Here is a 27,877-nt window from a genome sequence, read left to right as displayed (position 1 = left end):
ACAAATGGCCAGTAAGCACAAATAATATGCTTAACATCATCAGTCATCAGGAAAATGCAAATTAAAAGTAGAGCGAGATACCACTTCATACTCACAAGGATGGCTGTAATCAAAAAGTGAGATAATAACAAGTGCTAGAGAGGATATGGAGAAATCAGAACCCTCATGCACTGCTGATGGGAATGTAAAATGGTGCAGACACTTTGGAAAACAGTCTGGCAGTTCCTCAAAAAGTTAAACATTGAGTTATTATTTGATTCACTCCTAAGTACATAGCCAAGAGAACTGAAAGCTTATGTTCACAGAAAAACTTGTACATGAATGTTCATAGCAGCATTATTCATAATAGCCAAAAGGTGAAAGCAACCCAAATGTCCATCAAGTGATGAATAGATGAACAAAATATGGTATACCCATACAATGAACAATTTATTATTCAGCCATAAGAAGGAATGAAGTGCTGCTATGTGCTAGGACATGAATGGCCCTTGAAAACATTATGCTAAATGAAAGAAGCCAGTCCCAAAGACCACATATAATCCCATCTAGATGAAATGTCCAGAACAAGGAAATCGGCAGAAAGTAGATTAGTGGTTGCCTAGGGCTCAAGGAGACGGGATTAAGAGGTGATAGCTAAGGGGTATGAGTTTCTTTTTAGGGTGATAAAAATATTCTAAAATGAATTGTAGTGAGGGTTGCACAACTTTGTGAGTATACTAATAACCATTGACTTATACATTTTAAATAGGTGTATTGTGTGGTGTGTGAATTATATCTCAATAAAGTTGTTTTGAAAATAAAGTCAGTGGCATAGAGTATCAGGAGAAGCAGCTCCCTGTGTAGAAGATTCAGGGATCTCAGCTGGCTGCCAATCTGATCCTGGCCAGATGGAGAGAGGCAGTGTCCTATACTCTTCCTCAGATGAATCTCTTCTGAGATGGCAGATTTATTCTGGACACTGCATTCTTGAGGGCTGTTAATGAACTGAATCATTGGCAGTAAAGGGGCTGGAAAGCATGTCATATTGAAGAAGATGATTCATTTTGTTCGACAAACAATTCCCCAGAGTCACGGTGTACCTGGCCCTATGCCACCCACTGGGAATAAGCAGTGAACACGCCTTCCCAGCTCTTGCAGTGTGGAGGGTAGACGGACTTAAAAAGCAACTATAATAAAGTTTGGTACTAATTATAGGGAAAGAAAGTCAAAAAAGAAAGAGTATTTAATATGGAAAAGAAAAACCAAGGAGACTTATGCTGCCTTTAAATATGTGAAGGGATAACAAGTGGAACAGGGTAGGATTTATCAGTTTACCTCAAAAAGTGTGGATCATCTACCACATGGAAGGGTAAGAACTTCCTAAAGTATGTTCCATGGAACACTAGTCCTGGGAGAAACTCCATAAAAGAGAGGTTATCTAATTAGAAATATTTGAGAGATGCTAAATAGTATGCTCCCTCCCTTAAAGATTCATACCAACTAGTCGCTGTTCAGTCGATTCCAACTCATGGTGACCCCATGTTTACCAGAATAGAACTGTGCTCCATAGGGGTTTCAATGGCTGATTTTTCTGAAGTAGGTCGCCAGGGCTTTCTTCTGAGATACCTCTGGGTAGACTCGAAACGCCAACCTTTCAGTTGGCAGCTGAGCACTTAACCATTTGCACCACCCAGAGACTCCAAAGAATCATAAACCAAACCAAAACCAAACCCACTGCCATCAAGTCAATTCCAACTCATAGCGACGCTATAGTACAGAGTAGAACTGCCCCCATATGGTTTCTAAGGACCACCTGGTGGATTTGAACTGCTGACATTTTGGTTAGCAGCCGTAGCTCTTAACCACTACGCCACCAGGGTTTCCCAAATAATCGTAGCATCCATTAAGTTACTTTAAAAAAAAGCAAACCTGTTGCCGTTGAGTAGATTCTGACTCATAGTGACCCTGTAGGATAGAGTAGACCTATCCCATAGGGTTTCCAAGGAGCAGCTGATGGATTTGAACTGCTACCTTTCTGATTAGCATCCAAATGCTTAACCACTGCGCCACGAGGCCTTCAAATTACTAAATTACTAAAGGTGTAGGAAATTCCCATCATTTTCAGGCTTGTTTAATCACAGAGCCACCCTTCCCTTTTATTTGTGTAAAATCTTTAACATAGCAGAGAATCGCTAGTATAGAACATTCTACAGGGAACACTGGTATAAGACACTGAGGCAGCCACTGAAAAAAGAGGGACAGAGTATAAAGATGAGGGTCACTTTGCCTGCCTACAGGAAGTTTACCTCTGAGTCTGGAGTAGGGCTGGAGAACAGGGTGCTGCCAAGTAAGTGGATAGCACTCAGTGAGCCCACTCCTGCCTCCCTGTTTGTATCAAGCACTTTCTCTTCCACTCAGGGACAGGCTGCTGTTCAACGTTGCTGCTGTCTTATGTCTTATCACTAATCTCCTGTGTCTGCCCCAATCTAGCTTCGCTTTAGTACAGAAACATAAAGAGCAGAAGCCCTGACTGAGTCCTGTACAGTTGCCCTTCCACTTATAAAGATGAATAAGGGCTTTGAAAGAACTAGGACTCTATGGAAACAGTGCTTTAATTACAGCAATTTGTCCATTTTGTGGCTGTTTTGGAATGTAGCTATCTCATCCGCCGAAAATGCTGTTGGTGACTAGTTTGTTCTGGAGTGATCTGTTGGTGATCAACACGGGGCATGGGAGGTGCCGGTGCAGATTTTTTCCACCTTTATTTCCTTTCTTTAAATAAATTTGGTAATTCTGAGGACCTCTGATGTCCCCATCTCTACTTCCCCTGAGAAACTCCCCTGATGCGAAATGCATGTTTGGAAACTGGTTAAAGATGATCCTGGCAACTACTCTGCCTAGTTAGAAGGTTTCTGTGGATTCACCATGCTCTTAACTTTCTAAACTTTTGTTCATTTGTAAAGTCATAGCAGGTATGTTTTATAGATTTTAACTATTTGCTATTGAGTATTCCTCACCCCTCATTCATCTTTTTTTTTTCTACAAAAAGAACCAAGGATGAAGTATGAGCAGGTATCAAAACATTTTTCATCTCCATGAATAAAAGATCTCATTTTTTTACATCTCAATATTACCTTTTCGTTGGAAAATTCAGAATTCTAGAGGTGTTGATTTGTATGCTGTCGAATTTAGCATTGTAATGTAAGCTGTTATTCAAATAATGTAGTTCTCCGTATGTCTGCCTCTTCTCTGTTGTGTGCGGTAAACTTGATTCCGACTCATACTGACCCTATGTGACAGAGTAGAATTGCCCCATAGGGTGTTCTAGGCTGTAATCTTTACAGGGAACCCTGGTGGCAGAGTGGTTAAGAGTTTGACTGCTAACCAAAAGGTTGGCAGTTCAAATCCACCAGGTGCTCCTTGGAAACCCTATAGGGTAGTTTTGCCCTGTCTATAGAGCCAGGTCTTTTCCTCCATAGAGTGGCATGGTTTGGAATCACTGACCTTTCAGGTAGCAGCTGAGCACTTAACCATTGTGCCACCAGGGTTCCCTTATCTACACTCCAAAAATGCCTATGATAATTTAACTTTAAAAAATATTTTCTGATTTGCTATTGAGTATTAATTTGTATTAGTCACTCATTTGACTAATATACTTTGTCAATTGGGAGCCTTCTTAAGGAAAAGCCTATACCTGTTTAATATATAAACACCCAAGTTAAGCAATATTCCCAGAATTTAGTTAATTGAGTGAATGTGTGATCTTATACTCAAAAGGTAATATTAAATTATCTTGAATGCATGATAATATACCAGGGACTACCCAGAGTCGCTCACCAGATAGACCTTTACCTTCTGAGCTATATATCAAGTCAATATTAAATATTGGACAGAACAGAAAGTGGTAAAGGTGGGGGAACCCACATTTCCACATCTTGCAATCCCTGACGGATTAAAGAGGAAGTGGGTTCCTTGGTGAAAATTTTCCAAGAATATCAAGAAAGTTCTTCATATTCTTGGAAATGGAGAATATTCCTCACGTAGGGAGTTGTGCAACAAGAGGCAGAGTGCTGGGAGTGGGGAAATTTTTGATGAAGGATGCCAAAATCTCACCAAGCTGTGTGTAGAGAGAAACCAAAAGAAGGCTCTGCAAGCCAGGAGGAGCTCCAAACTGAGCTCCATCTTGCTGAGAGACAGTGATAGGTTTGGGAAAGGGGAGAGCATAGGCCAAAGCAGCTGGTAAAAAGAACTGTTGTAAATTTTTTAATTAAATGAGGCTTGTACAATTGGAAGGTGGCCACATGAGCAAGAAAAAATATTCTATTTGGAAAATAGCCAACTCAGCCAGTTCTTGATTATCTGTGATTGTAGTACATGGCTAACTAGACAACACCATAACTAATAGACAACACCACGCCAAAGGCAGTAGTTTTCACAACTCAATTCATCAAAGCTTTCCTAGAACGACTAAAAAGGGATTCAGTTGACTGGCTTGAATGCCCCTATACTCCCTGATCCTGGTGAATGTCATCTAGTGAGTATCTAAAAGGAAACAGAGAAGGGAAGAATCTAACACATGCCTTACAAATAGTAGGCTGTTAGGAAAGTTTTTTGAATGATGGAATGAAATGGAATGACGGGAGGAATTCCTAGTCTCGGCTCTGTCATTAATTATATGACCTTGGGCAGGTCATTTAACCACTTTGTGGTAAATCATCCCGTTGACCAATAAAACCTCAGTGTCCTCATCTGTAATGAAGGGGTTGAACTACTGGACCTCTAAGTTCCTTCCAGCTCTAAGATTCTAGAATATACATGATTTGTCTGGCATTTTTGAGTCATTCAGGATTGACAGTGTTGGAACTAAGAATTCTGTGGTCAGCAGGAGCATATTCCCTACGTTTTGTATAAGGAGAAGGAAGGGCCCAAGGCTTTCATCACAGTCTTCATTATCATCAAACATGTAATGTATGCCTAATAAATGTAAGACCCTGATCTAGGTACTGGGCAAATTATAAACTTCATTCTTCCTCCAAAGGAGCTTATTTTCAGTCGTGAAGCAGTCAGCTTCATGGAGGAAGTAAGACCTAAGTTAATGGCTTAGATGTCAAGGACAAAAAGAAACCAACATATTGAATGTGACAAGTTCTATGCTTTAGGCTATAATTTTGCCTATAAAAGTCAAGAGCCTAGATAGAAAAATTTGAGTATAGAAGGGTGATGGTTGAACAACATGATACACATAAGTTAATCTCACTGAACTGTACATGTGAAGAACGTTGAAACAGTAAATGTTCTATTACGTATACTTTTAGCACAATTTAAACAAGAGCCTGAAAAAAGCATCAGGCTTAAGGTCCAGAATCATCCAAATCAGGTCCTGGTGTGGCTTCTTGAGTAGTACTTCTCCTTGAATAGCGTACTTACTTACATACAGTGGATGTGCCAAATTTAGTGCCAAACTTAGTGGCAGAGTATAACTGCAATAAACACTCCCATTCAAAACGAGAGTAAACAAAAGGTTCACAGCAGGCACTGGCCCACGGCAGTTTTAAAATCTATTTAGGCACATGATTCCAAGTTCTTAATTAGAGCTCAGTCCTGCTTCCAGGGAGTTCTCCGTGGTTCTCTCATCTATCGTCTGGGTCCTTGGTTCCAGTTTCCTTTTCGCTGTTTGCCTACTGCCTACTTGTAAAAGGTTGAAGGACTAAAGTCTTCTTTACAGTTTACACTGTGTCTATCCCCTTCAGTCCAAGCTGATATAATGTCCTTAAAAGCTTTTTGAGATTCCTGTTTATCAGTTTATAATATACTCCATTAGATAAAATATAGTCATGAATCTATTCAAGATGAGTCCTCTACCTTAGGCTACCTGTGAGGCCACTGTGGGGCAAGATCATTAAAAGCCCTATCATTTAACTGTGAAGATCTGGGAGGTATGCCCTTAAAATCCTTAGGAGAATGTTTGTCTGCCTGGAGGAATCTGAGAGGTATCACCTTAGATCTCTCCGAGGTCTTATCAAAGGATCTTACGGTCCCATCCTAGATGTCATCTTTTCACGGAAGCCATTTGTTATTTCAAGAACCTTTTGCTGGCTGAAAAGACTGTTCTGGACCCTTTACAATTCTTCCAACTTCTGCTCAAAAACTGAATAGTTCATTTGTTAATTTAGTTCTCCCTGATTTTAACATAGGCAGCTAGAAGCCGGGAAGTACCCTCAACACTGTTCCTGGAAATCTCTCTAGCTAGATTATTGAGTACATTAGATACAGTCTCTATTTTTCACATTATTGCTGTTGACAGTTTTGCTAAACTACTATATGACAAGGGTCTCCTTTCTGCCAACTCAAATAATATTTGCCTCACTTTCCTTTAAGCCTTCACCAATAGTGTCCTCAAGGCCTCTGCTAACACCCTGTTCAAAACTCTTTCACTAACAGTCTCTTTAAGACCCTTCCAGCTCTCTATTGCTGCCTGGTCCCAAAACCAATTCCATGTTGTAGGTTTTTGTTACAGCAATACCCTAACTCCAGATACCAAAATCTGTTCTGTTAGCTATTGCTAAGTAACAAATCACTTCAAACACAGTGGCTTAAAACAACAGTAATCATTTTATTATCTTTCGCAGTTTCTCCAGATCAGGAGTTTGGGAAGGCTTAGCTAGGTGGTTCTGGTTTAGGTCTTCATGTGTGGTTACAGTCAGATGGTGGCTGGAGCTGCAACAGTGGAGAGGAAGTGCTAGAGAAGTTGGGAGCTGGCTGGGCATCTCTTTTAACATAGCCTCAGGGCCTTTCCATGTGATCCCTGTGTGGGCTTTCTCACAATATGGCAGTCCATAACATATAAGCTGCTGGATTGCTTATTTATCAACCAAAGTCTTCAAAAGAGAATATTCCAGCTAACAAGGCAGAAGCTGCATTGCTTTCTATGACCTAGACTCAGAAGCCAGGCAAAATTGCTTCTGCCACATTCTGTTGGCACACACATTCAAGGAGAAGGGAATTAGACCCCACCTGTTGATGGTGAAAGGACAAAGTTGTAGAAGAGCATGTGGGTGGGAGTTATTGTTATGACCATCTTTGGAAAACACAGTTTCTCACACCTAGTGTGCAGATTGGGATGAGGGTCAGGGATGATGAATGTAAAGTACCTGGCACGCAGCCAGATATTTGTGTAGTAGCTGCTAAATAAATTATAGTTATTATTACTGATGTCATTATTATTACTCTTGTCATTATTATTACTCTTATTATTCACTGGGTTTTGTTGTTTTTCTGGGTATTGCCAGAATCTTCCTTTCTTCCCCTTGTTATTATTTTTATTATTGCCTTTAATTGCTAGTACAGCATTTTGTAGATAATTTTCTATCCCATAAAATCATAGAATATTGAAGCTAGAAGACACCTCAGATATCTTATCAACAAACCATTTTATTTTATAGATGACAAACCCAAAGCTTAGCCCAGAGAAGTCATCAGTTACGTGTACAGAACCATACAACTTACTGGCAACAGACCCAACCCTCTAAAACCTCTTGTTTGGATTCCTAGACCAGTACTTTTCCTCTGTAACATTCTCACTTCTCTCTTCAGTAAAGGAGTGATAAGTCATCTTTTCCCCTTTGGAATAAAAATGTATATATTCCCTTAGTTGATGTTTTCACAATCCATTTTGCTTCCATATTGTCTAGGAGCCTTCTGCAAGGGATCAGAATGCTTACTTAGAATACAACATCCTCCTGTGGACACGTTAGAGTCAGTGAGAATGTGCTGATGTTAGGGAGCACAAAGATGGAGCCTCTCCAAAGGAGAAAATAACGGGATACTTCCTCTCTGTCACAATATTTCTCATCTGAAACAAGAGCTGTGCTGGCCCAACAACCATCTTCACTTCTGTTGCTTTATTAGTATCCTTGGAAGGAGACTGCGAGCCAAATGTGTCCTTTGAGCATGCACATTTAACTTTCATTTGATTTAGTAAGAACTTTTACACATATCCAAGGGTGAAATTTGGCCAGAGGATAAGAAGAACAAAAATGTCACGGGTCAAATATGCTACAAGTAGTTCATTTCTGAATGCATTTTTCGCCTTGTGTTTTCTGTGTCTCTCCCTAAACTGTGTACTGCTCTTTAAGGCCTTAGTTTTTCTTTCTGAAATGACTGATAACAATATAAAGTCATAGTGCGTCTAGGTTTGTATTAAGTAGTTTTGTGAGGTGTGCTTTGCTCATTTATAAGACCTTTATCCTCTCATCCCATTCTCACATGCTTTCCCTAGCAGCTATTTTCTTGATGCTATTATACCAGCCACCGGGGGAAATACTCCATCCTCAAGACAATTGCTACTTGGAGGCAGTGAAATATTGCTGTTCATGTCACAGTTATTATGCCTTTCTGTTCTTCAGGTTTCCTGGCCTTCTACCTATGATCTCATTGTTTGGGTTTGCTCAGTATGTATTTTTTTTAATCTTAAAATAAGCTCTCTTGTTGAGATTTTCGCTCATGTGCTAGTATTCTCCTTTTTCTGTCCTAATTAGAACTTTGGGCCTTTACCCTTCCCTCATAACAAGTGAGTAATAAATAATACAAAGTTATTTTTAATGACAAACCTGTTTTGGAAGAAATACAGCCAGGATGCTCCTTAGAAGCAAGGATAGTGAGACTTTGTCTCATATACTTTGAACACATTATCAGGAGGGATCAGTCCCTGGAGAAGGATATCACACTTGGTAAAGTAGAGGGTCAGCAAAAAAGATAACATTGATTATGTAGGTCCATGTAGACCAGAGTTTCAGCTGGGGTATCTCTTAAGACCATTGCCATTATTGTTAAGCTAACAGGTGTGTTCTTTGAGCTCCAATTTGTGTGATTTGAGACAAAACAATTAAAATTTTAATAGCTTTCCTTAGAAAACACTGAGCCTCGAAAAGGAGGAAGAATCCCCCAAAAGAAATATGAGTAACCAAAGGCAATTTAGAAAACAAAATTTTATACCAAATCAAGAGAAAGTAAAAAATATCTTAAAACCCATTTCTAAGGCTATCGTCACTTTAATTCAGATGAAGATCTAGAGGATAGCTGTATTTTAAAGAGCTTTAGCTTTCAAATATTGACCCTGCATTTAAAATTGCTTTTGAGAGGTAAGGTAGAGATTCAGGTGTTAGGTGGCTGCTGTCAAGGCTTTAGAAGGTGATATAATATGGTGAAATTACCAAGATCCGATTGTCAGCTCTGCCGTACTAGAAACTTAATTTTGTAATTCCTTGAAAGTTAATGAAATTAATGGGAACTGGTTCATGCAAACTAAGCTCACAGGACACAGAGCTATAAATCACAAAATGTCAATTAATAGGAATTAACAATATTGTTTATGATTGACAAGCAAGCCAGAATTCTAATCCTTCGTTAGGCAAGGTCTGGTCAAGATAGTCTTTCCCCAGCAGGAATATGTACAAGATTGGACAAATATTTGCTTATTTAGCAGATATTTACCAAGTGCCTACTCAGTGCCAGCACTATGTCAGGCTCTAGAGAGTCAAAGATAAAGTTAGATATAGTTCCTAAGCCGTGAAAGCCCACAAGGTATTAAGTAGGCAAAGATAGTACAGTTAGTTTCAAATACACAGAGAAAGGAGACCTAACCCAACCTTGGAGAATCAAGGAAGGCTTCTGGGAGAAGGAGGCCACCCTGCAGAGTCCTGAGGGTAAATGATGTTGTCATTGTTACCCACCATTGAGTCAGCCCTGACTCATGGCACCCCATGAGTTACAGAGTAGAACTGCTCTGCAGGGTTTTCTTGGCTGTAATCTTTATGGAAGCGTTTCACCAAGCCTTTTCTTCTTTAGTGTCACTGACTGGGTTCAAACTACCAATGATTAGGATAGCAGCTGATAGCAAACTACTTGTGCCACCCAGGCTCCTGAAGGGTGAATAGCAGTTGTTAATCAGGCAATGACGGGACAGTGCAAAAGGAGAAGTTCCTAGGCAGAGGGAGCAGCATGTGCAGAATTATTACATAAATTATATAAGTTGGTTATTATGGAATCAGGGCAAGGCAGTTCGATGGGAGATCTTAACCCTAGTGCCACAAAGCTGTGCCTGACAAATAAACTGAATATCAGAGTTGGCTGAGTCTGAGCATTACCTTCCCCACAGAGTGCTGCCCGTTCCCTAACAACTTCTTCCGCAGTACTTATCCTTTCTCTAGACCAATGTATTTCACACTACAGGTATTGAGCCGCTGGGGGGTAAGCGCGATAATTTAGCGGGTTATAATGAGCAACTTTAAACCTTGTTGTTGTTGTCATTGTTAGGTGCTGTCAAGTCAGTTCCGACTCCTAGAGACCCTACATACTACAGAACAAAACACTGCCCGGTCCTGCACCATGCTCACAACCTGTGTTATGCTTGAGCCCATTGTTGCAGCCACTGTGTCAATCCATCTCATTGAGGGTCTTCCTCTTTTTCGCTGACACTCTACCAAGCATGATTTCCGTCTCCAAGGACTGATCCCTCCTGATAACATGCCCAAAGTGTATGAGACAGTCTCGCCATCCTTGCTTCTAAGGAGCATTCTCATTGTACTTCTTCCAAGACATATTTGTTCATTCTTTTGGCAGTCCATGGTATGTTCAATATTCTTTGCCAACACCACAATTCAAGGACGTCAATTCTTCTTCGATCTTCCTTGTTCATTGTCCAGCTTTCGCATGCATAGGAGGCAATGGAAAATACCATTGCTTGGGTCAGGCACACCTTAGTTTTCAAGGTGACATCTTTGCTTTTAAACACTTTAAAGAGGCCTTTTGCAGCAGATTTGCCCAATGCAATGCGTCTTTTGATTCCTTGACTGCTGCTTTTATGGCTGTTGATTGTGGATCCAAGTAAAAGAAATCCTTGACATCTTCAATCTTTTCTCCACTTATCATGATGTTGGTTATTGGTTCAGTTGTGAGGATTTTTGTTTTTTTTTATGTTGAGGTGTAATCCATACTGAAGGCTGTGATCTTTGATCTTCATCAGTAAGTGCTTCAAGTCCTCTTCACTTCCAGCAAGCAAGGTTGTGTCATCTGCATAACGCAGGTTGTTGATGAGCCTTCCTCCCATCCTGATGCCCAGTTCTTCTTCATACAGCCCACCTTCTCAGATTATTTACTCAACATACACAATGAATAGGTATGGTGAAAGGATACAACCCTGATGCCCACCTTTCCTGACTTTAAACTACACAGTATCCCCTTGTTCTTTTTGAACAACTGCCTCTTGATCTAGGTAAAGGTTCCTCATGAGCACAATTAAGTGTGCTGGAATTTGCATTCTTCACAATGTTATCCATAATTTGTTATGATCCACAGAGTCGAATGCCTTTGCATAAGACACAGGTAAACACCTTTCTGGTATTCTCTGCTTTCAGCCAGGATCTATCTGACATCAGCAATGATATCCCTGGTTCTGCATCTCTTCTGAATCCAGCCTGAATTTCTGCCAGCTCCCTATTGATATATTGCTGCAGCTGCTTTTGAGTGCTCTTCATCAAAATTGTATTTGCATATGATATTAATGATATTGCTCTATAATTGCCACATTTGGTTGGATCACCTTTCTTGAGAATAGGCACAAATATGGATCTCTTCCAGTCGGTTGGCCAGGTAGCTGTCTTCCACATTTCTTGGCATACAAGAGAGCTTCCAGTGCTGCATTCGTTTGTTGAAACATCTCAGTTGGTATTCCGTCGATTCCTGGAGCCTTGTTTTTCACCGATGCCTTCCTTCAGTGTAGCTTGAACTTCTTCCTTCAGTACCATCGGTTCCTGATCATATGCTACCTCTTGAAATGGTTGAATGTCGACCATTTCTTTTTGGCATAATGACTGTGTATTCCTTCCATCTTCTTTTGATGCTTCCTGTGTCCTTTAATATTTTCCCCATAGAATCTTTCACTATTGCAACTCGAGGCTTGAATTTTTTCTTCAGTTCTTTCAGCTTGAGAAATGCAGAGTGTGTTCTTCCCTTTTGGTTTTCTATCTCCAGCTCTTTGCACATGTCATTATAATACTTTACTTTGTCTCCTCCAGCTGCCCTTTGAAAGCTTTTGTTCAGTTCTTTTACTTCATTATTTCTTCCTTTTGCTTTAGCTACTTGATGTTCGAAAGCAAGTTTCAGAGTCTCTTCTGATATCCATCTTGGTCTTGTCTTTCTTTCCTGTCTTTTTAATGACCTCTTGCTTTCTTCATGGATGATGTCCTTGATGTCATTCCACAGCTCATCTGGTCATTGGTCATCAGTGCTCAACGCGTCAGATCTGTTCTTGAGTTGGTCTCTAAATTCAGGTGGGATATACTCAAGGTATACTTTGGCTCTCGTCAACTTGCTCTAATTTTCTTCAGATTCAACTTGAGCTTGCATATGAACAATTGATGGTCTGTTCCACATTCGGCCCCTGGCCTTCTTCTGACTGATGATATTGATCTTTTTCATCGTCTCTTTCCATAGATATAGTTGACTTGATTCCTGTGTATTCCATCTGGTGAGGTCCAGGTATATAAAAAAAAATTTTTTTTTGTGTGTATAGTCACCATTTATGTTTGTGAAGAAAGGTATTTTCAATGAAGAAGTCTTTGGTCCTGAAAAATTCTATCATGTGGTCTCTGGCATCATTTCTGTCACCAAGGCCATATTTTCCAACTACCAATCCTTTTTTGTTTTCAACTTTCACATTCCAGCCACCAGTAATTATCAGTGTATCTTGATTGCATGTTCAATCAATTTCAGACTGCAGAAGCTGGTAAACATCTTCAGTTTCTTCATCTGTGGGCTTAGTGTTCAGTGTGTAAATTTGAATGATAGTCATATTAACCGGTCTTCTTAGTAGGCATGTTGATATTATCCTGTCACTGACAGCGTTGTACTTCAAAATAGATCTTGAAATGTTCTGTTTGATGATGAATGCAACACCATTCCTCTTCAAGTTGTCATTCCTGGCATAGTAGACCATACGATTGTCCAATTCAAAGTGGCCAATACCAGTCCATTTTAGCTCACTGATGCCTAAGATATCAATATGTATGCATTTCTTTTCATTTTTTGATGATTTCCAATATTCCTAGATTCATACTTTGTACATTCCACGTTCCAGTTCTTAATGGATGTTTACAACTATTCCCATTTCGAGTCATCTGCATCAGCAAATGAAGGTCCTAAAAGCTTGACTCTGTCTACGTCATTAAAGTTGAGTCTACTTTAAGGAGGCAGCTCTTCTCTAGTCGTCTTTTGAGTGCCCTCCAACCTAGGGGGCCCATCTTCCAGCGCTATATCAGACAATGTTTCGCTGCTTTTCATAAGGTTTTCACTGACTAATTCTTTTCAGAAGTATACTGCTGGGTCCTTCTTCCTAGTCTGTCTTAGTCTGGAAGCTCAACTGATACCTGTCCTCTAAGGGTGACTCTGTTGGTATCTGAATATTGGTAGCATAGCTCCCAGCATCACAGCAGCATGCAAGCCCCCACAGTGCTACAAACTTATTTTTAATAAGTTTTATTATTAAAAATTAGTAATAGTCACAAAAGAACAAATATTTTATTATCCACGTATATGAAATATCTAGAACAGGCAAGTGTATAGAGACCAAAGTTTATCAGTGGTTACCGGGGCGGGGGGTGGGAGGTTGGGGAAAAGGAAGACTCAATACTTGGGGGACACTGAGATTCTGTCAAGGATGATGGAAAAATTTGGGAACATGTAAGGGTGATTGCTGAATAACATGGTTGAGGATAAATTAATGTCATGGAATTAGATATATGAAGAATGTTGAAATGACAAATGTTTTGTTACATATATATTTACCACAATTAAAAAAAAAACAAAAACTGTTACTTTTGTTTTAAAAGTTTGACATCATAGAGCAGAAATAATAACGTCCCAGAGTGTCAGCTGTTAGATTGTTTCCATAGCCATTAAACTGTCCATTTGCAAAAATAAATATTCGCTCACTCGCTGAGTTCCTCCTTTCTCTAACATTTTCTTCTTTTCTTAATAGTGTTTATAGTCTTTATGTTGTAGGAATCAAAGATGATTGTTGTAGGGAGTGATCTTAGGATCAACAGCTGTGGGGGAAGGGAAGAAAGCAGGATAGGGCAGAGAGATAAGATGGGCTGCCATGCTGTCTCAACAGAGGCCTCAGTTGACCCCACAGGGTGTTCTAAAGCTAGGAAGACCCTCCAGAATTATTCCACGTTGGAGCAAGGTGGCTGGGTCTTTAAAACATACACATCTACTAGTATTGAGATGCAGGCTGCCCTTGGAGTACAGGCTGCCCATGCTCTTAGGGAGCACGACCTTAGGGGAGGTGGCACTCTTCACAAGAGGACTATTCCCAGAGAGGGCTGACCTCTGAGGTCTGTCAACAAGCAGCACTCCCAGGAGTTGGAGGACTAAGTCCTTCAGCCCTCAAGGGGGTCTAGATGATGCATCACAGAGTCCACTGTAATGACGTAGAGTGGATGCTGTGTCCAATATTTGGAGCTCTTGCTTCTCAAGAAGATTTAAGGTGGCAAAATGGACATCTTGCTTTTAACTCATCATCACAAGATATGAGAATTCCCAAATAGTTCATTTTGGTTTCGACAGACTAATGGCCTCAATTGAATTAGGTTACTGAAAAATAAATTCAGTTCTTAAATAAGAATTATGAAACTGTGATAGAAAAATCACATTGATTAAGGGTAGGGCTGCAGAGCCAATTATTGTAATTGATGTCAGTAATTTGTACACCTGTAAAAAGTTGGATTGGTGGAAGTTGTGTTATAGATACATTTACAGCAACAACAACAAAAAAAAGAGTAGCTGTTGAGACAGCTTATGTACAACCAAAAACCTCACGGGGTTTGGTTCCTTGGTTTGGAGGTTTAGGGTCATGGATTCATGGGACATCCCAGTTAATTGGCCCAATAACCTATTTCGTGCTTCTGTTCTACCTCCTAGTTTGCTGCGTAGAGCCTGGGGTCTTAAAAGTTTGCAGATGGCCATCCAAGGCAGAACAAAAACCCACTGCTGTCGAGTCGATTCCAACTTATAGCGACCCTATAGGACAGAGTAGAACTGCCCCATGGAGTTTCCAAGGAGTGCCTGGCAGATTTGAACTGCCAACTTCTTAGTTAGCAGCCATAGCAGTTAACCACCACGCCACAAGGGTTTCCCAAAGCAGAACAGTTGGTCTCTATTTGCCTGGAGCAACAGAGGAAGAAGGAGAGTCAGGAATAGGAGGACAGTAAGGAATGTGTGACTAATTGTCTCTCTGAACAACTGCCTCCTTTGCCAGGAGACCAGAAGAACTGGATGGTGTCCAGCTACCATTAATGAACATTTTGATCAGAGATTCCATAGAAGAATCCTGATTAAAAGGAGAAAACTGTAGAACAGAATCTAAAATTCTTGTGGAATCCCTATTTTCTGGAGCCATGGAGGCTGGATGAACCTGTGAAATTATTGCCCTGAGATAATCTTTAAACCTTAAACCAAAAATATCTGCTGAAGTCTTCTTAAAACCAAGCAATGGTTTGGCTTAACTAGTGAAGAATGTCTGCCTTGAGATTTATGCTCCTTTAAGAGTTATAGTGAATCAAATTGAAAACAGCAACTCAAAAGATTAGATGGGAACCTTAGGGGGCAGTGAGTTTGTGTTAATGGGGGAGGAACAGCTCAGAAAAGGAGGGAGAGAATGGTTGCATAACTGGGAGAATGTAATCAATGTCACTGAATTGTCCATGTAGAAATGGCTGAATTGGTGTATGTTTTGTTGTGTATATTCTCAACAAAGACAACAAAATAAATTTAGAAAAATAAGAATTATGATATAACCTAATTATTGTTATTTAAATTTATAAAAATTTGCTGTCTCAGAAAAGATAAAATGCTATTCTTAATCTAACTTACTCTTTCTTATTATTTATAGTAAATATTTGAAAAATTTTAATTGTTTTTGTGTACAGCATCACAATCATTATTGCTGTATTTTAGTCCTGCAGTAATAAGTACACACTTACATTCCAACTTACTGATATATAGCATGTGTGCACACACACACATATATAAAGCACATGAAAGAACTATCACACTGTATATCTCTAGAGTGCTTTCTTATATTTCAAAATGAATATTCAGATATTAACAATAAATCTAAATTACATTAGTTGTTTTATTACTAATGTTGCTGGGTTCCCCCACCTATGCAACCACATTGTCTCTGATGACTCACAAGTTCAAGGATTCCAGAAATGGTAAATTAGGCATTCAGCTACTTGGCCTTCAAAGACTGGAGCCAAAGCTGAATGTCATGGTATCCATTTTCTGGAAAATGTATTTCCTTCTGTGGGTCTCAGTCAAAAAGTTTGGAAAACACTGCTCTGGGTAACATAACATAACTGCATAATAAGCTATACAAAAACTTAGTTAGTTTTTCATGGACCAGGAAATATATATGCCCATGTTACATTTTTCCACCCTCAGGGTTTATTCAAGCCACTTTAGTACGTTCTAGCATCGTGGCAAATACTGGTACAACTGTCTAAAAAACAAGGAAGTTGGTCTGCACCACATTTGAATGTTGAGAGTCATTCATATGAGGGTATGCATCCTGGAAGAGTGATTGTGTGAAATATTTGTGTCTTTCAGCTTCTGCACAGCGAGATAAAGCTTGCAAGTATGTTTACTATATCCTTTGTGTTATTGGGAAGGTACAGTTACCGGCATTCAGAAATATTCAAGTAAATCTGTTATTTTGGGGGAGAAAACGGTTTGTGTTGCACTTCCTGGGCCATGGGACCAATATGTCCCAGGAGTGTGATGTGCCTCATGGAACGTGGTACTGAATGGCCCGCTCTAAATCAAACTGATAATTAGGTACAGCAAGTACAATGTTTATTTAGTATTTCGTGTGCATTTTTGTGTATTTTTTGAAAGTTGAGTAAGATATTTTATGGTTCAAGTGTGACCAGGAAGTGTGATGCACCATGGGACCAGTATGTCCCACGTGTATGATGTGCTTCATGGAACATGAGACTGACATGTCCCACTTGCATTTGGCACCCCATTTTTTTCAAATAATAAAAAAACTACCAACAAACAGTGATTCAGTATCCATCCCATTAGTGAAAAAACATGGCCAGATTTGCACACATCTGGGACTTCTGAAAGTAACCATTTCCATCAATCAATCAACAATAGATTCTTCATTGCCTAGAAAATAAAGCCGGAAGTCCTTACCATGGCACTGGTCAGTCTATACCTCTAGCTTCTTCTGACACTCCATCTCCCTCTGTTTTCTTGTGTGTGGTCTTCTTCCATACTGCTCACTTTCTTCGTGCTCTTCCCTCTGCCTCGCCACCTTCTTCACCCACCCAAGCAGAATCAATCACTCCTGGCCTTGCTTTCCTACAGCGATTTCCTTTCTGGTGTTATTATGACCCTTATCATACTATGCCTTTTGCTTTCACTGCACTAAAATCTCCTTGTATGTGGGAATGAATGTATTCATCATTGTAAGCCTCCTCCACTTTTTGCCTTATACCAAGTACCAGGTACTCAATCAATATCTGTGGACCTAATTATTTATTAAACATCTACTATAGAGCAGGCCCTGTCAACAAAACAAATAAGTTGAAAAAATCATCCCTACAAAATCACAAGGGGATGAGGTTGACTGGCACATGTGTGTACGTGGGGTGGCGTATAAAAAGCACAAAATGAGTGGTAGCAGCAGCAAGCCGCAGTGCTGTGTCTTTTGAAAGTGTTCCCATAGCACTTTGCCCCTGTCCCATCACCATCTATCACGCTGTACGACTGTCCCTGCACGCTGTGAACTGGAAAGCATGCAACATGGCATATTCATTTTTTTTTTTTAACCCTGGAACAAAGTCAGGATTCAATAAATGTTTTTTTGAATGCATAGAGGGGTGAGTCACCACAAGATGTCACTTCTAGATACCTTGTCTTCTGCCAGAGCCTGTCTCATTTCATTTATTGATCCTGAAATGCTAGTAGGCTTTTTTCCATTTCCCTTTTCTCTGAGGGCTAATATCCTGGATATTACAGTAACAGTCCTTGAGTTTCTCCTTTGAATCTTGGATAAAGGCCTGGAAGAGCAGCAAAACATTTAATTCCTCGTGCCCTTAATGTTAGGGTCATGCTTTAGCCCTCTTTCAGACGTTTGAAATGCACTAGTTTAAAACCTGTTTTATAGCAATGGATTTAAAACTGTTGTCATGAGTGAAAGACTGCCCTTTAAGCGCTGAAAGAGAAGACTTGGCACGTCAGACAGAGGTACACCCCAGCGCGATGACTCATAATGTGACATGTCAGGTGGGAAATCTTTTTAAAAGAAGCACTATTTCCTCATGAACCCAGCTGCAGAAATCAGATGAGGAGCTGGGTGGAGGTTGTAAGAGCAGAGAAGGAGGAGGGGGCTTCAGGGAAACAGAGGTTGTGAGGGGAAAAGCACTCCATGCCCACGAGAAAGATTTGCAGAGCCATCAATTCTGGCTTATTTATTTACTCAGTTTGTGCACTAGCTGAGTATTTCCCTCCTCTCTTCTCCTGTGAACTGCCTGCATTTTGTCTATTCGGTTCTCTTTTAATTCTTCCCTCAAAGGGCAGGCAGAGAGCCAGAAAAAAAAGGAGGAAAATATCTCAAGCCTGGTGGCATAGTGGTTAAGTGCTATAGCTGCTAACCAAAAGGTCAGCAGTTCGAGTCCACCAGGCGCTACTTGGAAGCCATATGAGGCAGTTTTACTCCATCTTATAGGGGCGCTATGAGTTCAAATTGACTCAACGGTAGTGGGTTTGGTTTTCTGGTTTTGGTTATTGACTGTTTTATGAGAAACTCATAGTTTTCTCTTGTGGGGTTGACGGGAGGGAGAAAGAGATGGAAAAATAAAACTTGACTAAAATCAGGTTTTTAGATCATTTGTTATTCAGATTATTCATACTTTTCCATTTATCTCAGAAATACTGAAAAGGTAATGAAGAAGCCTAAATGGGAAGAGGAAGGACCTGGGTTCTGGTTCCAGTTTGGTAATGACACCTTGGACAAGCCACTTCCCTTCTCAGTTTCCCTGTCTATAACATAGGAAGATTTAACTGGATCAGGGATGACAAATCCATTAAAACTGTGCCCTCTCACTCTGAGCCCAGGCAGACATCTGTAGTGGATTATGGCACTCTGTTGCTCCCAGTGAGCATACTGGGCTTCAAAATCGTTCTCAACAGGACCCTAAACAACAATTGCCAATTGATGGGAGAGAGTCAGGACTCAAGATGAAACCTACTTGCCGTTCACACATTAGCCCTAAAATTTTGTCATTCAAATGATTAGTTCAATAAAAAGACCAGACTTAATGGTCTGACTAAGACTAGAAGAATGCCGGTGGTCATGGTCCCCAAACCTTCTGTTGGCCCAGGACAGAAACCATTCTGGAAGACAACTCATCAGACATGGAAGGGACTGGACAATGAGTTGGAGAGAGATGCTGATGAGGAGTGAACTACTTGTATCAGGTGGACACTTGAGACTATGTTGGCATCTCCTGTCTAGAGGGGAGATGGGAGGGTAGAAGGGGTTAGAAACTGGCAAAATGGTCACAAAAGGAGAGACTGGAAGGAGGGAGCGGGCTGACTCATTAAGGGGAGAGTAAGTGGGAGTATGTAGTAAGGTGTATATAAGTTTATATGTGACAGACTGACTTGATTTGTAAACTTTCACTTAAAGCACAATAAAAATTATATATAAAAAAAAAACTATTAGTTCATTATCAGTGAGACCATGGGGCTAATACTGTGTAGATAACAGGAGAAAAAAAAAAAGTTGCCATCAAGTTGATCCCAAGTCATGGCGACTGCATGTGTATCAGAGTAGAACTGTGCACTATAGGGTTTTTAGTGGCTGATTTTTTGAAAGTCAGTTGCCAGGCCTCTCTTCTGAGGCACTTCTGCATTGACTTGAACCTCAAACCTTTCGGTTAGCAGCCAAGCCCATTTGCACCACCTAGGGGCTCCACAGATCACAGGAGGACCTAGTTAATGAATATCAAGAGTAAGGTGACTTTCTCAAGATTCCTTCCACTTGGGAGTGTGGATGAGGTTACAGAAACAGAAATAATCCAGCTTTCTCTGGCTCTTGCCACTGCCCACTTTCATCCTCAGCCTCCTGCAGAAACCCCTCGCCCATGCAGGTGTCTTACATTGCCTAAGAAATGGTCTTTCATGTAATTCCATAGTGGTCTTCTCCCTGATGGCCTCAGCTTGAGAGGCCACTAATTTTCCTGCCCTCTCCCTGCTGGGGGTGCTTCCTGTTCAAAGCTCTGGCCCCTGGTGGTCCACAAAGCTGCAAAACTCAAAAAAATGTCAAGACAGCCTTACAGTCTCTCTGCTTCTCACTGTTGTGGACCTGCAGTGTGTTCCACTCTGGCATGAATAGACAGCTCTTCCAGAACTCTGAACCACACTGTGTGGTTCTCGGCATCCTTGTGGAAATGGATTGGAAGTCTTTTGCTCCATAGCGTTCACACAGGGGCTTAAGGGACTGCGAACAGAGAGTGTACCCCTTCTCTCTTGCCTCAAGTTTCCTCCCATCCCTTCCCTTGTCTGGTAGTGATAGTGATGATTTTTGATTTGGTCTCAAGGTAGAGTACCTGTTACACAAGTAACAGTGAGAATCTGGAGAATTTGACTCAATGTAGCAGGTAAGGGATGGGCTGAGGTCTGGGCAGTCCTTCAGCTGTGACCTGGACAACCTCTTCTTAATGTGACCCAGGAAGCTGGAGATGTGTGTGATTGACATTGCTGCTAGCCAGGGGCCCCAGTGGGGTACATGTGTTTGTGTGCGCTTGCATGCATGCACGTGTATATGAAGGTCTCATTGTCTTTATCTCAGAAACTCACAGTCTCAATGTGGAATAAAAGTTCAGCATGCAGTACTAAGTGTCCTGGAGGTCACATAAGGGATAGATCAGCATGGCCTCTAGGAGCAGCCGTTAGGGAAGGGATGGGCCTCGGAAGAGAGTGAGGCTCAGGGCAGGCAGAGGGGAGAGTGGAAAGCACACAATAGATGGGAACAGCCCAAGTAAAGGCGCAGGAATGGAAACATTCAAAAACAGTGATGAACTCAGCCTGACGGGGGCACGAGATGCTTATTGAGGCTCTCAAGGGTGGACATTAAATTGCATCTGTTGGGTGGGGTGAGTTTGTGGAGAGCCTTAAAAGTAAAACAAAGACATTTGCGTTTGAAGCAGCAACCATAAGGAAACATTTCTGGCGACCTGTGTAACAGGGTACTTGGGAAGATGAATCTGGCAAGGGTTTATTAGAGGAACTGGAGAAGGAGGAACTGTCTTAGGAGATTACTTTAAAAGGCTCTTGTGTGATTCATCCCTCAAGGAGTTTTCAATTTAATTAGAAAATAAGGCACCGATGTGCAGTGCACATATTATTGGCATATGTGTGTGTCTTTCCTAAAAATTTTGAGAATATATTGATTTTTTTGAAGAGAGAATTCCCATAGCTCTTAAATCTAATACAAAGAGGTATACAATGAGGGGCCTTGCTCCCACCTCTGTCCCATTCTCACCTGGCACTCTGACCCTCCCCCACCACTACTCCTAACCATTTTCATTGCTTCCCTGTGTATCCTTCCAGAGTTTCTTTATGCAAATACAAGCAAATATTAATATATATTCTTATCCTCCTTCTTTTTACAAAAAATACATGACGTTATACACACTTCTCTGGATGTTGCCTTTTTCACTTAAAAACAGATCTTGAAAATTTTCCCACATCATCCTTCTTGTCAGCTACCTAGTGTTCCAGTGTATGGTCAGTCCCCTATTGATGAACTTTTTTTTTTTCTCTTTAACAATATTTTGCTATTGTAGATCATGCTGCATAAAATAACCTTGTTCTGATATTATTTAGTGCATGTTCATGTATGTCAGTGAACTAAATTTCTAAAGGCACATGCATTTATAATTTTAATAGAGTGTCGTGAATTGAATTATGTCCCCCCAAAAAATGTGTGTATCAATTTGGCTGAGCCATGATTCCCAGTATTGTGTGAATTTCCTACGTGTTGTAAATCCTGCTTCTATGATGTTAATGAGGGAGGATGGGTACCAGTTGTGTTAGTGAGGCAGGACTCAATCTACGAGATTGGATTATGTCTTGAGGCAATCTCTTTTGAGACATAAAAGAGAGAATTGAGCAGAGAGACAGGGGGACCTCATACCACCAACAAAGTGGTGCTGGGAGCAGAGTGCATCCTTTGGGTTCAGGGTCCCTGCATGGAGAAATTCCTAGTCTGGGGGACGATTGATGAGAAAGCCCACAGAGAGAGAAAGGCTTCACCCTGAATTTGGACTTTTAGCCTACATTACTGTGAGGAAATAAACTTCTCTTTGTTAAATTCATCCACTTGTGGTATTTCTGTTATAGCAGCACTAGATGACTAAGACATAGAGCTTTCCAAATTGCCCTCTTTGGGAGTTTGTGCTCATTTGCACTCCCACCAGCGGTACATGGGATTGCCTGCTTCCCCACAGCCCTGCCAACACAGTGCTCATCACTTTGGAGACTTTTCCTGTCTATTAGATAAAACCTTTGGGCAGCTTTAATTTTCTTTTCTGTCATGAGTAAGGTTGAGCATCTGTAGGGGCCCGCTGGATATTAAGCCCCTTCTTAGGCAGCTGACTTCAACATTTCTGTATCCCTCCCAGAGCCTTCTCAAATGCTTTCCTACAAAGTAGGTTTTCAGTCGAGGTTTGCAAATCCGATAAATGTGTGTGAGTGTGAACGAGTGGGTAAATGACTGAATAAATACTCATGCCGTTGGAGTTATAAACCTTAGATTAGATGGGATCCTTCCCTCAAGAAGCATAAAATAAGATAAGCTTGCAGAAAGATATAAAAGCACCATGTATATGTCCAAAGATTACATGCGGTGTTCTAGGAGTGAATAAATTATTTGCCTTAGGCTGAAAAGGAGGAGAATCTTACATGCAACACCTTGTTCATACCTGAAAGGTAAGGGATTGAGTAAAGAGGGAATCACACACCTCTTTTCTATGGTTTCTGTTCATTTAAAGAGAGGTTTGGAGCTGGTATGATCAACTAGTTTTTGTAGAACTAACAAGTAGATCAGGAAGAGAGTAAAAAATAAGGCCCTAGTATGTGGGCTCCTCGCACTCCTTCCTGCCTCCATTCTTTTAGGTACCACCCAGAATGCAGCTCCTTCCAGTGTGCAGACTGGCATTGGCTGGGGTTTCAAGCCTGGTTTTCTTTGCTTCCCTGTGTGTTATTTATTTGTGTTTCCACATCAAAATACCATAAGCCACAAGCAAAGGATGTTTGGTTGTCCGTTTGTTAGTTTCATGAACGTTATGGAATCCCATTCTCCAGCTGCACATATGCCAGCTGTTTGTTGTTTGCCATCTCCAGTCAAAGGGAAGCCACAGCTAGACGGGTGGAGAGTGAGAGCAGTGGTCAGCAAGACCACAGCAGAACTTTTCATAATGCACTATTACCTGAGGTGACTTTGCTCGCAGCCGTGCCGAGCTGAACCATGGCCCCCCAAAAGAAGCATGCAGCCTCGGCTTGTCTATGAGGCTCCCCTTCTTCCTTAGGAATGGGAGCTTTTTAAAGCTGAGTCCAGCTCAGAATATGAGATTACATCAAGCCAGGGGCTGGGCCAGGAGCTCCAGCCACGCTGAGGAGCAAAGAGGCAGAAAAGAGAACAGGAAAAGAAGAATCAGAAGGTAGAACTGGAAATTTCAGGAAATGGGGAGAAAAATGTGAGTGGGGACTTTAACTGATGTTTCAAATCGTCCTGTTGATGGAAATCAGCTGTTTAAAATAAGGGTACTTGCAAACTTTCCATCACCGGTTCTTTTCCCTTCTATTGTTCTTCTGGGGTGTGTGTATGTGTTGAATAGCAGGTCAAGAAAAAAACAACTTTAACGTGTGTTCAGCATTTAACAGTATATTTAATACATCTGGGTTTTCTGGTGCGTTCATTGTGCAATTTCCTCCCCGGAACACCCTTGTGAGGTGGGGAGGGTAGTTATTTCCATTTCCTTCCACCCATTGAGCCATTTTGTAGACAAGGAGGAGCCAGACTTGGAGAGGTTGAGTGACTTGCCCAAGCTCACACAATTCATGAAAGGGAGCCAGGACTAGAGCTCTTTCCAGTATTTGTTTCCTAGATCACGAAGCTTGTAAGATGTACTTCATTCGTGCAAATAAAGAAAGATGATTTATTGAGCACCTACTATGGGCCAGTTACCTTAGTTACTGTTGTTGTTGTTGTTAGGTGCTGTCGAGTCGGTTCTGACTCATAGCGACCCTATGCACAACAGAACGAAACACTGCCCGGTCCTGAGCCATCTTTACAATCGTTGTTATGCTTGAGCTCATTGTTGCAGCAGCTGTGTCAATCCACCTCATTGAGAGTCTTCCTCTTTTCCCCTGACCCTGTACTTTGCCAAGCATGCTGTCGTCCTCCAAGGACTGATCCCTCCTGACAACATGTCCAAAGTAAGTAAGACACAGTCTCGCCATCCTTGCTTCTAAGGAGCATTCTTTTGGCAGTCCGTGGTGTATTCAGTATTCTTCACCAACACCACAATTCAAAGACGTCAATTCTTCTTTGGTCTTCCTTATTCACTGTCCACTTTTCACATGCATATGATGCGATTCCAAATACCATGGCTTGGATCAGGCGCACCTTAGTCTTCAAGGTGACATCTTTGCTTTTCAACACATTAAAGAGGTCCTTTGCAGCAGATTTACCCAATGCAGTGCATCTTTTGATTTCTTGACTGCTGCTTCCATGGCTATTGATTGTGGATCCAAGTAAAATGAAATCTTTGACAACTTCAATCTTTCTCTGTTTATCATGATGTTGCTCATTGGTCCAGTTGTGAGGATTTTTGTTTTCTTTATGTTGAGGTGTAATCCAAACTGAAGGCTGTGGTCTTTGATCTTCATTAGTAAGTACTTCAAGTTCTCTTCACTTCCAGCAAGCAAGGTTGTGTCATCTGCATAATGCATGTTGTTAATGAGTCTTCCTCCAATCCTGATGCCCCGTTCTTCTTCATATAGTCCAGCTTCTCAGATTATTTGCTCAGCATACAGATTGAATAGGTATGGAGAAAGAATACAACCCTGACACACACCTTTCCTGACTTTAAACCAATCAGTATCCCCTTGTTCTGTCTGAACAACTGCCTCTTGACCTATGTACAGGTTCCTCATGAGCACAATGAAGTGTTCTGGAATTCCCATTCTTCACAATGTTATTCATAATTTGTTATGATCCACACAGTTGAATGCCTTTGCATAGTCAATAAAACACAGGTAAACATCCTTCTGGTCTTCTCTGCTTTTAGCCAGGATCCATCTGACATCACCAAAGATATCCCTGGTTCCACGTCCCCTTCTGAAACTGGCCTGAATTTCTGGCAGTTCCCTGTCGATATACTGCTGCAGCCATTTTTGAATGATCTTCAGCAAAATTTTGCTTGCGTGTGATATTAATGATATTGTTCTATAATTTCCACATTCGGTTGGATCACCTTTCTCGGGAATAGGCATAAATATGGATCTCTTGCAGTCAGTTGGCCAGGAAGCTGTCTTCCATATTTCTTGGCATAGACGAGTGAGCACCTCCAGTGCTGCATCTGTTTGTTGAAACATCTCAATTGATATTCCATCAATTCCTGGAGCCTTGTTTTTCACCAATGCCTTCAGAGCAGCTTGGACTTCTTCCTTCAGTACCTGATCATATGCTACCTCTTGAAATGGTTGAACATCGACTAATTCTTTTTGGTGTAGTGACCCTGTGTATCCCTTCCATCTTCTTTTGATGCTTCCTGCGTCGTTTAATATTTTCCCCATAGAATCCTTCACTGTTGTAACTTACGGCTTGAATTTTTCTTCAGTTCTTTCAGCTTAAGAAACGCCAAGCATGTTCTTCCCTTTTGGTTTTCCATCTGCAGCTCTTTGCACGTGTCCTTATAATACTTGACTTTGTCTTCTCGAGAAGCCCTCTGAAATCTTCAGTTGCTTTACTTCATCAGTTCTTCCTTTTGCTTTAGCTGCTCGACGCTCAAGAGCAAGCTTCAGAGTCTCCTCTGACATCCATCTTGGTCTTTTCTTTCTTTCCTGTCTTTTCAATGACCTCTTGCTTTCTTCATATATGATGTCCTCGATATCATTCCACAACTTGACTGGTCTTCGGTCACTAGTGTTCAATGTGTCAAATCTGTTCTTCAGATGGTCTCTAAATTCAGGTGGGATATACTCAAGGTCATATTTTGGCTCTTGTGAACTTGTTCCAATTTTCTTCAGTTTCAGCTTGAACTTATATATGAGCAATTCATGGCCTGTTCCACAGTTGGCTCTTGGCCTTGTTCTGACTGATAACATTGAGCTTCTCCATCGTCTCTTTCCACAGATGTAGTCAGTTTGATTCCTGTGTATTCCATCTGGCCAGGTCCATGCATATAGTCGCCGTTTATGTTGGTGAAAGAAGGTATTTGCAATGAAGAAGTTGTTGGTCTTGCAAAATTCTATCATTCGATCTCTGGCATTGTTTCTATCACCAAGGCCATATTTTCCAACTACTAATCTTTGTTCTTTGTTACTTAGTTACTAGATGCCTAAAATTAAAGAGACCTTAACTAAGAAAGAAATTTGCTTTGAGAATATGTTAACCCCAAAATAGCTAATATCTTTATTAATTTTTTCTACCGAATATTCAATTGCACCTCTAATATTCAATTTAGATATAACCAAAGATGCTTAAATATTTGAATCTCTTAAAGATAACTATCACTTTACTCATCCCCTTGTCAAAGAGCTCCTGCCCCAGTTTTCGAGTATCTCTGTTTTTCCTTCAACCTTTCTACAATGTCATACAAAAATAATATGAAACCTCTTGGGAAGTGCACATGTATTTTATCTCAAAAGATTGGATTTTCCAAAGACCACATAAAGAACAGAAGTGGGTGGTATTGTCAGGGTCAGAATCATGGTCCTGGATCAAAAACCCAAATGAATTTTCCACAAAGAAAATAATTCACTGAAAAGGATGTGCCCTGAGTTTTCTACCAGACTCTGGTTACCAAATTAATCAGTGAAGCTTCTCAGCAGGGGGAAAATAAAGCCAGAAGTCAAGTTAGAGATAAATACACTGAGTGTTCTAACACTGATTTCTATTTCATTTTTGACCTGTATATCAAGCAAAGCATCATTTATCCTGTACTGGTGGGGAATGAAGTTTTTCAGATAAGGAAGATTTTCAAAAAAATTGAAGCTTATCTCTCTTTTTCACTTTGGCCAATTTCAATAAACATCATTCCAAAAATATATTGCATACTGCTCCATCTGTGTACGGAAAGTATCCTATCATACAGCATTTAGTCTTTTCCTGATGACTTAGCCCCCTGCGTCTTTAACTCAACACCCACAGGTGAGCAGCAGGGTGGCTAGGAAAGCCACAGGAAAAACATGGAGCAAGTCTCCTGGATCATCCATGGAAAACGTGTAGGGGGAAAGTGTGAACTTCACCCTTAAAGGTTTTGTCACATGTGTGCAGAAAAATTAGCAAAATCGTATTTTTCTACATAAGTTAATTTTGTATCCTTTTTTGTGGGGGAGGATGCCTATAAAGTAGAATGTTTTATGCTCAGTAAGTGATTGGAAAATGTGTGACATTTTTGTTATCGGAGAATCTAGTGACATTAGCACTGCATTTGTTTCAAAACAAAAGTGGTGTGGTGATATATCAGGGAGAGGGTGAGAATCTCATTGACCTACTTGGCCAGGACTCCTCTGTAGAAGCAGAAAACCTAGTGTC

Source organism: Loxodonta africana, chromosome 1, assembly GCF_030014295.1.
Source record: "Loxodonta africana isolate mLoxAfr1 chromosome 1, mLoxAfr1.hap2, whole genome shotgun sequence".
NCBI classification, from domain to species: domain Eukaryota; kingdom Metazoa; phylum Chordata; class Mammalia; order Proboscidea; family Elephantidae; genus Loxodonta; species Loxodonta africana.
Note: the sequence above shows the minus strand (reverse complement) of the source record.